A 10,610-nucleotide genomic window follows, 5' to 3' on the forward strand; every position below is an offset into this window, starting at 1 on the left:
CTCTGACACATACAGCCCTCACCCTTCCTTGCCAGAAGCAAGGAGCTGCCCTGAGCCTCAGATTCCCCGTCTCTACCTTGTCCCTGCATGAGAATGCTCATTTGTCCTTTGGGACCCTAGACAGAAAACCACCCAGGCCCCCGTGAGGATGTGCACCCCGAGGATGGTGGGTAAGTGGGACCCTGAGAGCCGGCCCTTGGCATTTGGGTGAGCCAGGCTGAGGCTCCCGTACCCACGCCTTAGGCTCCTCAGCCTGGTTCCCAGGCCCCAGCAGACGCTGCCTGGCAGCCTCCCAGCTCCTCACCCAGACAGGTGTGTTCAGACCTTGCACAACCTGGTGACACCACCCGAACTCAGCAGGGCCCAGAAGCCTTTGCCCCACACCTCAGTGAATCCCTGATGAGTGGGTGGAGAGGGGCCACAGGGCAGGAGCATCAGCAGTCCTGATATCACCTGTGGGCTGAGACTTCCGGGGTCCATGGCAGGCCGACCAGGCTGTCAGGCATAGGTCTGAGGAAGATATGGAACGTGAACCCAGTCTGCAGATAACAGGCTCTCACTTTTCTCTCTGGTAGAGCCATCCACGGCTTAGGGTACACCACACTAGGAGATTGTGCAAGCCCCCCTCCCCCAGCAGGTGCTGGCCTGCCAGCTGGGGAAACCTGACTGAGCTTTTCCCCACGCTGGTCACACAGGTTCTGCAGAGACGGGGTAACAAGAGTCAGGGGGCTTCAGGAGTTGGGGAGGTAATAGGGACTTCTACTAGGGCTGCCAGCCAGCCAGACCTGGTTCTCAGGGGCCTCTCAACAATGAAGGAGTTCAGCCTCACGTCAGACAGACCCTGGGCTGACAGGTGCTGGCTATCCGGAAACCATGGGAGGAAGACAGATACTCCATGAGTACGCTCCTCTGAGGGTCATGGATAAGTTGCTTACACAGAGGGCATGATCCATGCTTGATTCAACACTTTGGGGCCCTCACAAGTTCCTTCCAGGCCCCTAAGAAGATCACTGGGTCATCTTTCCGTCTCCCAGATGTAAGGGACAGAGCCACTCAGGAGCACTGGGGTCTCATGTGGGCAGCTGCAGAGAGCTAAGGTGACCCTGACTGCTATAAGACCAGACTCCGGTTTGGATAAGGTGTGGAGCTCTAGGGCCCTCCTCATGAGTGGGAGGAAGGCAGAGCCCTGCCCTCAGCAGGCAGGGCTCACTGCTGTTTTTCACACTGGTAATTTCCCTCTAGGGAGGCCGCAACTCCTCTGAGGCCAGGGTTATCTCTAGGGAACATCTCCTTTTAATCACACCCTCTGTTTTCCCAGCATTTTCTATTTTATAATCAGACTCCCCAGCTGAGAGCCCTCCAGGCCACCCCCAACCCTCTCTTCTTGCAAGGCTCTTTTCCTGTTGTAAGAGAGCCATAGGGACCTGAAGTTGTCGCCTGCCTCCCCAAAGTCCCGTCTGAGGCATAGCGCCCACCTTTGCTGAGGCACGGAAGCCCACGCAGGCTAGGTTGCTTGTGAAGGGTTCTTCTTTGTTTCCCCGTCTTGCTATTCCAGGGTTTCTCGCTGAGAACAGGAGATAACTTCCAGGGTAAGTGAGTGTGCCTGGTGAGGTGAATCTTGCTTGCCCCTTCTTAGCCATTCCACTTAGTCCTCCAGGCCAGTCGGTCCCTCTGACTCCACATTCCATCAGACTTACCGACAGACTGCCCGAGGGCTGTGAACCTAGTCACTGCCGCTCTCTGAGGCTGTTTACCCAATCGCAAAATGAAACCCCCAAACCTCCACTGTTCACCCTACAGGCTGAATGCAACAGTTAAACAGCAGTGCATCACTGCAAATCTAGGGACTCCCTCACAGCCCAGTGGCTGCCTCCTGACTGGTCCCAGTCTGTGGCATCCGGAGGACCCGGGTGTCCCCTAGGCTGGTCATGAATAAATTATGACAACCTCCTGCTGGTCCTCAGAGTCTTAAGTTTTGAGGGAATGAATCGGACCTCCACCTCCAAAAGCTCTCCATTTCCTCTAACACTGTCCCTGCAGCGGGCTGCACCGGAATGGGACCCTTCTGGGCTCGGCGACTTAGAAGGCAGGGCGCCTGCAGGTGCAGAGCACACGGGGCGCTTTGGGCTGGGGACGAGGTCCCTGGCGGCTGGCGGAAGGACCCAGAGTAGGCTCGCGCCGCCCCCTCCGACTGCCCGAGAGGCCCAGGTCTGGGAAGCAGAAACTCACCGCAGCCCCCCCCCCCCCAGTTTCACTTTCTCTTTGTTCCCTCCTCCTCCTCCCACGGAGTTCTCTTTGAAGCGAGTCCGCGGTGCGGGCGTGTCCTGTCCCGCCCCCGCGAGGCTCGGTGCGTGCCCCGCCGGCGTGGCCCCTTGGCTCGCTTTGCAAACCCGGTGCTCAGGGTTCCACCGGGTGCGGCCCCTGCACCGACCCCGGGCCAGGTGCGCCAAGCTGGGCGCCGGGCGCGGCCGGTGACTCAGGGCCACCCCCGCGCGGGCACGCGGAGCCGGTCCCGGGGCCTCGGGCCGACCCGCCGTGCGACCCGCGGGCCTGGAAAAACCGGTCGGGCCAGCGTGGCTGGCGCGTTCCGGCGCCGAGTGGGGCGGCCGGGCGGCATAAAAGGCGCAGCCACGCCGGCCGCCGCCGCACGGAGTGCAGCCGGGCCACGCGGGCCAGGTCGTGGGAGGGTGCGGACCTGTGGCCCCGGACCTCCCGGCCACGCGGAGCTTCCGTCTGCAGGCGCGCCGGGTCCAGTGGTTCTTAACAGTTCAACAGTTCTGTAGCGCAATTGTGAAATGTTTAGGACCACTAGATCCGGCACGCACGGCGACGACGACGACAGCGGCGGCCCACGACGGCCAAGGTCTGCTTGGGGGAGGGAGGGGGCAGCTCCCGGCCGCTGAGACCGGTGCGGGGTCGCGGGCTGGCCGGGGTGCGGAGCGACGACCCCGGACGCACACCGGCCCTGGACCCCCGCGCACCGTAGCCTGGTCTTTAGCCCACGCTGCTGACACGTGCCGCGTCGACACGCGCCGCCTTCTCCTTCCTTCTCTCCAGATCCACCCTTGTCCGTGTAACTACTGAATCTCCGGCGGGAGCCGGCCTCAGGGCCTCGGGATCAAGGAACACTCCTTGTTCCTGGGCTTCCTGGGAGCGGCGATTGTGGCTAAGGCTGCTAAGCCCTCAGCAAGCTTGTTGCTGAGCAGTGAAGTCTACTGCTTGGAGCCTTCCCTCTCCAGGGTGGGGCAGGGATCCCGTGAGTGCGAGCAGCAGGAATGGACGACCTCCAGGGCCAGACATGGGCTGGAGAGGAAAGGTGAAGAGTGGTGGAGATAGGCCCCGATGTGGAGTCGGGCCAGGGTGAGCTTTCGGGGTCTCAGACTCCTGTTAGATGGGGGTGTACCCGTGGGAGAGGCCTAAGTGAGACCTTAGGTGGCCTTGAGCAAAGTGTGTTTGACATGTCCACATCAGGTGGTCAGGGCCCGTCATATGGCCCTGTGTGGGAAGGAACGGACTGTCTGGAGACCCCTGAGCAGACAGCTCCCTCCTGTTCTAGCCTCCTTGGCTGTGATAGTGGAGCCCAGGGCAGCCTAGGGTGGATCTGAGGCTGGTTAGAGCTTTTCCCGCTGCACATTGGAGGGGTACCCTTCCTTTGCATGTGGTATGAACACACACCAGGCAAGTCCCTGGAGGGTTGTACCCGGAGGGGGGAGGGAGTGGTGTGCCCCCCCCCCCAGCATTCACCTTGGGTCAGCATCTTGTGTGGAAAACAGTCTCGGGCAGCTTGAGAGCTCGCATGCGGGGTTAGCCAGGGCGCCCCTAGGAAGAGGAAGGCCTCCTGAGTGCTCTGCCCTCCCCCCCCCCAAGCATTTCTTTCTATGCCATGTTCTCCCTGTGGGAGCTGCACCACCCTTGGCCACTCAGGCAGGGGTTGACATGTTGAGTGTCCCTGGCTTGTAGTTCTGAATCATTTAACTTGGTTTAAATATGTATATTGCATGTTGATTAAAAAAAATAAAAAAATTAAACACGTTCCAAAGCACCCTGTGTCTTTGAGGCTTTTCATCCGGGCCTGTGTGAGGCCTCTTCCAGGCACCCTGACCACCCTTTCCCTTCTAACTCCAGGCCTCTTGTGGAGGAGGGGCTGCTCTCTGCCAGCTTTCTCCTGGCTGGGGAGCAGGCACCTCTGTGACTGCCTCTCACTGTCATGAGCCAAGCTGCTGGGCCAGACGCTCTTCCAGGAGTTTGAGTGCTCTGCCCAGAGCCTGAGTGGGCAGGTGGGCTTGGGTTTCAGGGATCAGGGTCCCAGCCGCTGCAGGCTGCTTCCTGCCCCTTTATGGAGATCTCAGTTGGTTTCTACCCTGGTCAAGGCTGGAGACCTCAGCTAGTCTTGGGGACCTGGTTCCGGGAAAGGGTGAGCTGACTGGGAAGAAAAGGTATCCCATCTCCTATCCTATTCCCTGCCCTAGACACAGGGTTGGGTAGGGCGGGTTCTGTGTGTGGGTGTGTCCAAACCCTGTTCTACCTCCTATAAGCAAGAGACCGCGTCAGCGCCCTTACCCTAGTGCTCCCACATCGTCTTAGGAGGAGGAGTGGGGATGGCTGGAGGGACCACTGAAGACTACAGCTGAGCCCTCTGAGGTAGCTTTGCGGGCAAACATTGCTCCATGGTGGAAAGACCTTCTGCTGGGCTCACTGGAGCGGCACCTCCCCATGGAAGGTCCCGGGTAGCCCTGTGCCTGGGCTTCTAGGAGGACAAGCCGCTCTTCCTCTGCAGAGACATGGTGTGCCTGTCCCTTACACTCAGCTTCTCCAGAGCTCCCAGGACTCATTGTCTTTGGTGATGGAGTCCCTGGTGTTAACTCAGCCTGTCCCTAGACTATCGTGTGGGTATGAACACAGGCTCCGTCCTACACTGCAGGCGGTGTGAGCAGAGGTGGCTGCAGGGTCCTTGCCTGCTGCCTTCTCTGCCCCCTGAGTGGAACTTGGACAGCTCTGGGCCACATCTTGGGGCCCAGCACAGACTCCACTGGAGAATGAACAAGTCTTAAAGGTTTGCCTGGTACCTCCTGGTTTAGCAGTAAAGGTCACAGGATCTCACAATGCTCTCTGTCCTGAGCACACTGGCAAGACTGTCCGCTCTACCCTGGGCCAGTTCACAGAACCTATCACCCTAGCCACTCAGACCCCGTTCCCTACCAGCTGGCTTTCCCACAGGAGACACACACCTGTGTTTATGAAGCTGATGTTATTCTGCTCTCCATTAAAGCTGCTAAGCCAGTATGCTAGCTGGGTTCTCAGGCTTGGGTAGCTGACTCACCTGGAGGGCTAATAAAGAGCAGAGGTCCAGGCTCCTGAACCAGGATGGCCGGTTCCCAGGTGATTGTATAAATGCCCCAGGCTGAGAACCAGTATCGGGCAACAGGCCTCAGCAGGGAGAGGATTGCAAGAGGGCAGGCCCCTGCACTGCTGGGCTTCAGAGCTATCCTGAGCCTCTTGTCCCCAGAGGAGCTCACGACACAGATGCCCTCAGTGTCCCAAGCCAAGTTCCTGAACAGGTGACCAAAGGAGGCCTGGGCTGGGTAGGCGCCTGCATGGGGCTCCTTGGAAGTCTGACTCACAGAGGAGAATGATCAGAAAGAAAAGGAAGCTGGAAGCATTTCTGTCCGCTCAGGAGGGTTGGCTCTGGGGCTGTCCAGTTGGGGTTGTGAGAACTGTACATGAGTGAAGAACGAGGGTGGGAAGCCCCTGGAAGCAGGCCTGGTGGCAGGAAAACCACCCCTGCCCTGTTCAGAACAAACAGATAGAAATCATAACGTAAATGCCTTGGGAAATGCAGTAACCAACCCAACCAACCAACCTACAGATGCTCAACGTGTGATTGAGCTCGGTCCTAATAAACCCACTGTAAACTAAAAATATTTCAAGTTGAAAAATGCATCTAATACTCTGATTAACCCACCATAACATTGCAAGTCTTAGGTTGAACCACCGTAAGTTGGGGACTACACCCAGCCATTGGTACCTAGTGATAAAGTCTAGCCTGGGTTACATAATATGTCTCAAAAAAATAAAATAGAGCCGAGCAGAGTGGTACATGTCTTTAATCCCAGCACTCAGGAGGTAGAGGCAGGCGGGTCTTCCTGAGTTTGAGGCCAGCCTGGTCTACATACTGTCTTCCAGGACAGCCAGAGCTACACAGTGAGAAGGCTCAGTGGCTAGAGCACTGGCTGCTGTTCCAGGGGGCCTGGACTTAATTAACTACAAGCACCCACATGGTGGCTCACAACTGTCTGCAACTCCAGCTCTGGGAGATCCAATGCTGGGCCTGGATCCCATGACAGGTGGCCTCAGTATTCCAAGCCAGGGCTTTCTGAACAGGTGACCTGAAGGAGGCCTGACCTGAGCTGGGTGAGTGCCTGCCTGTACAGGGCACTCAGACACATAAACATCACATAAATAATAAACAAATACTAAAGAGAAATAAGCCTATAGCCAGACAGATGAAGATGGGGGGGGAGAGGGGGAGGAAGAGAGGGAGAAGGGGAGAGGGAAGGAAGGAGGGTGAGGGAGAGAAAAAGAGAGAGAGGGAGGGAGAGAAAAAGAGAGAGAGGGAGAGAGAGAGAGAGAGAGAACACAAATGTGACAATTTTATATTGTAAACTATTAAGCCAGGTATAGTGTGCGTATCTCTAACCCTGGCACTCAGGAGGCAAAGCAGGAGGGTACATCCAGGGATGTATATAGTGTGTGTGTGTGTGTGTGTGTGTGTGTGTGTGTGTGTGTGTGTGTGGGCATATAGAGTTCAGAGCACAACTTGGAGTTGTTTCTCTCCCCCATGTAGTTTCTGGGAATTGAACTCACATCGTTAGTCTTGGCAGCAAGTGCCTTTCCCCATTGAGTCATCTCACCAGCCCTGCTTTTGGTTTGGTCATTGTTTGTTTTTGTTTTGTCTTGTGCTTTGAGACAGGGTTTCTCTGTGTAACAGCCCTGGCTGTCCTGGAACTCAGTTTGTAGACCAGGCTGGCCTCGAACTCACCAAAGATCTGCCTGCCTCTGCCTCCTGAGCGCTGTGATTAAAGGCATGCCCCACCGCCTCCTGGCTTGTTTTGTTCTCTTGAGACAGGGTTTTACTATGTAGCCCTGGCTGTCCTGGAACTCAGCATGCAAATTAGGCTGGCCTTGAACTCACAGAGCTCCTCCTGAGAACCAGGACTCACACACAGGTACAGCCGTGCACCGCCACATCCCTGTGTGTGATATCCCACCGCATGCATGTGCAGCCATTCTTTTACCCTTTATCCCCTCCCCCTGCTTCGCTGGGGTACTGGGGATGGAACAAAAGGCTTGCCCATGCCATCCCCCAGCCCTGCGCTCGCCAGCCTATCCCAGCCTCTGCAGCTACATTCCCCAGCACTGTCGTTTGGGTCACTCTACAGTTTGTGAAAGTGGGTGTTGGAGTCGGCTCCATGTGGGCGACTTTCTTGGACTCCTGTGCTCTGTAGACCTGTACTCAGAAGTGTGTGTGGTTCAACCCCCAGGAACTAGGAGCTAGACTTGCTGTGCTCTGACACCATGTGGCCCTCTATGCAGGAACAATGTGACTCCTGGGGTTTTCCCTTTGGGAGTGGAGGGTGTAAGCTCTCTTCAGGCAGGAAGGTGGAGTAGGTGCGAGACCTCCACCTTACCCTCCGTCCTTCAGTGGTCACTGGTGTGCTCCTTAGCCAATGCCACCCACTCTGTCACCATTTAAGTTGTTTTCCTTGGGAAGCTAAACTGTGTTGCTGCCGGTCTGTTTTGCAGAGAGTCCTCCTTGGCACCCCAAGAACACGGATGCCTATGTCTGCCTTTGGGCTGTCCTCTCTGAAGATACTTTGTTCTCCTCCAGGGCACCAAGCTTGCAAATGTACCCAGTGTGTTCTCACTTGGGGCTGCTCTCTAGTGGGCTCTATTGGTTTGGGCTGTGCTGGGTTCTCCTGGGCTCTCACGTGCTGGCTGGTTCCAGGACAAGCCATACTCCCTCCTACCATTAGGGACCAGGATCCGGGAGAACATTTGACACACACATAGTTCCCCTAGATGTGTGTCAGCACAAGTGTAGCACCAGGAAAACAGCCTCTAGCAGTGGCTGCCCGGTGATGCCCAAGGGGCCGAGCTGGTGCAGCCCGAGCTGGCGCAGTCCTGGGAAAGCTTCCACACAACTTCCACTCTTGCTGTTGCTGGTCTTTCCTTAGCCCTGGACGACATTCGCCCAACCACCCGCCCTCCTCACAGAGGCCCAGTGTCTTGGGCAGATGCTCCACTGCACAGGCCTGCGCTGCCCAGGCCTAGGTCACTCTGGCACAATAGCTGGCAAAGTCTGGCTTCTTTAGTGTTTGTTCTCTGCCTCTGTTACCCCCATATAATGCCTTTCCTTTGCGAACCACTCTGCCTTAAACCCCGTATGGTGATGCCCTGTGTTCCCTTTCTTTTGTAATTCCGCTGAGATGTCTTTGTAAGCCACTCAGAAGTACACTTTCTCTTCGATCTGCATATTTAAGTTGAATGAGTACTTTTCTAGAAAAGAGTTTGAACAAGCGTATGATTTTAAAAGTCAAATTGATGGGGCTGTGGAGGTGGGAGGTGGGGGCTGGGAGGTGGGGGGGCTGGGGAGGTGGGGGCTGGGAGGTGGGGGCTGGGAGGTGGGGGCTGGGAGGTGGGGGCTGGGAGGTGGGGGCTGGGAGGTGGGGGGGGTGGGAGGTGGGGGCTGGGAGGTAGGGCGTGGCTCAGATGGTAAAAATGCTTGCTGTGTAAGGATGAACACCTGGATTCAGGTTCTTAGCACCTGCAAAAAGTGGGCTGTGATGGCCTGCACTCACAATCCCAGTGCTGGGAGACAGACAGGAAGGTCCTTGGCGCTCACTGGCCAGCTAGTTTATCCAATGGGTGAACTCTAGGTTCATAAACTCAGGTCCCCTGGAAGGGCAGCCAGGGCCCTAGACCACTGAGCCACCTCTCCAGCTCCTCTTGATTCTTTTCTAATTACTCTTCCTTTACTTTTTGGGAAATCTCTTTGGTCTCCTATATATTTTTAATTAAAGATTTATTTACTTTATGTTTATGAATGTTTTCCCTGCATTGTCTGCAACATACAAAAGTCAGAAGACAGTTATGAGCCATCATGTGGGTGCAGGGAATTGAACCTGGGTCCTCTGCAAGAAGAGTCAGTCTTGGGACCCTCACGGCCTTTACATGTGTGCACTGTCAAAAGGGAAGCATCAGGGTTGGAGGCACGAGTCCTGGGATCTGTCTTGAAGGATTTCAGCCAGTCAGGGTACCAGAGCAATCTTTGACTTCCACCCTTAGGTCCTCAGTTTCCCTATCCACACAGGAGACACAATGGATCAAGTGATCACTTTAGTTCCTACCATAAGGACTGTGGCCAAGGGGCGCCACCTGCTGGCCATGAGCACAGGGGTGCAGTGCTGGATGGAGGCTGGGCATCTGCCTGGGCTTGGGTGTGGGAGTCGGAAGAGTTATCACCTCAAGAAGGGAATGAAGGGGGAGTTAAGTTGCAGGAGACATGCAGGGTCTTGCAGGCTGGCTGGGGATTGCAAGTTTGGAAGGGGCTCCAGGGAAAAGTCTTAGGATCTTTACCAGGGCCAGCAGCCCCAGCAAGCATGGCTGGGGGATCAGGCTCTGCCCTACATCAGTGCAGGAGACTGGTTGGGAGAGTACAGGGATCTAGCACCACATGCATTTCTACTCTGGGTTTTGTACGGCAGACATGCTTGGGGTGGCACAAAGTCAGCACCCAGGAGTCCAGATATTCCTTAATGTCGTCAGCAAATGCAAAGGCTTCTTCTCTACTCTGGGCCTTGGGAAAAAACACGAGATTTCCTGCTGTTTGAGTTTACTTTATGATAGTTCCTGACATTCAGGGAGTTATGTTTAACTGTGGTAAAAGATGAGGAAAGTAGAGGGAGGCTGGGAGGAGCTGTCATGGATGGGAATCCTGGCAAGGAAGGTTTCCCTGGCAAGGCAGCATTCCAGAACAACCTGGAGAAAAACAGCCCAGGGCTATTCTGCGGGAAGAATGCCCACCTCCCCAGCAGCAGCAGCAGCAGCAGCAGCAGAGCAGGGGTCCTCCTGTATGGGAGCAGTGAGGAGGCCCACGGGAGGGGGGGGGCTGGATCTGAGCCAGGGTCAGTGTCAGAGAGGGGTGGCCGGGCCCAGCAGTGCCAGGCCTTGGTGGGGATCACGAAAAGCAAAGAAGGGTGTGTGTGTGACCTGCCTGACGCCTCCACGCTCTCTCGGCTATGTAATACAGATAGAAGGGGATGGGAAGGATGCAGGACCTCCAGTAGCGCACTGGGGGCAGGGAGTGGGGAGGGTAATAGTGGTTTGTGTTTAGCTAGGACAGGCAGTTTGAATTCTGTAGTTTTGGAGCCTCAGGAAATAGGAGGCACTGGAGGCAGGGGACCCCTATGGGTCGGATGTCCAGGAGTCAAGGTGAGTTGGGGTGAGTTACTCTGAGTACAGCTTCTCTGTGTACCCTTTCACCAGCCTCAGAGGTGGGCGCTGGCCAGGGTGCTGAAGCCATGTGTCTGCTGCAATCCCATCGTGCTGGG

This window comes from Phodopus roborovskii, unplaced genomic scaffold, assembly GCF_943737965.1.
Source record: "Phodopus roborovskii unplaced genomic scaffold, PHOROB, whole genome shotgun sequence".
In the NCBI taxonomy this organism is placed as follows: domain Eukaryota; kingdom Metazoa; phylum Chordata; class Mammalia; order Rodentia; family Cricetidae; genus Phodopus; species Phodopus roborovskii.